Raw genomic sequence first — 897 nt, forward strand, 5'->3', positions numbered from 1 at the left:
ATTAGATGTAACAAAATGAATTCTAAACGCAAGCGGAAAAGATTAACATTGGCTGATAAAATAAGCGTAATTGAAACAGTAAAAACTGGATCAAGAAAAAAAAAAGGATATTGCTAATGACCTCTCTTACTCAAAAACTCGATTTTTTCCTTTCCCTTGAGGTTCGAGTTATCGAGGATCCACTGTATTATTATTAACTACAATTTGCAAAACGATTTAAACATATACCAACACTTTTATATGTTGTGAAAATAGTCTTCATATATCGAATACCGCTAGCGCATTAAGTTCGTTTAATTACAAAACTATCTAACACCTTAATTAATTTAATTCAGTACGAAATAGGGTTATGTAAAAATTGAAATATGAAAAATTCGATGTTATTTCTTAAACCGTTTTAATCTCTAACAACCCCAGTAAAAAAGCTATTCATATCTCTTCCATATCTGCTGAAAAAAACCACTTAGTTTTGTCAATAAATCATCCGGGATAGCGCGAACGCAGTCCCGACTACCAAAAATTATACGTCCGAGATACCCACATTAGGGGTATTCGCAGAGGTCAGCTCGACCGCAGTGCAATGGAAGAGCCTCACCCTGGAGGAACCGCGTTCTTGATCACGGTAGCCTCTACGCCAGGTAAGTATGATTTCCTTCTGCTTTCCATGATATTTCCTATATCTACATCCTGATGTCAAAAGCGAGAAGGAATGTTGTTGAAAACGCAACGTAGCGACGAATTTACGAACTAAATAGTCGCCCTATGTATAAACCCTTAACACACGCATCTGTAATCGCTTATACATGTGCCCCTTCGAAGTAACGTCCCAAGCGTACAACAGTGCTTCTTCTGGGAAGTATGTAGTATTTTTTATTAATTTAAATTTGTATGCAAGTA

Source organism: Habropoda laboriosa, unplaced genomic scaffold (assembly GCF_001263275.1).
Source record: "Habropoda laboriosa isolate 0110345459 unplaced genomic scaffold, ASM126327v1 scaffold193, whole genome shotgun sequence".
Lineage (NCBI taxonomy): Eukaryota > Metazoa > Arthropoda > Insecta > Hymenoptera > Apidae > Habropoda > Habropoda laboriosa.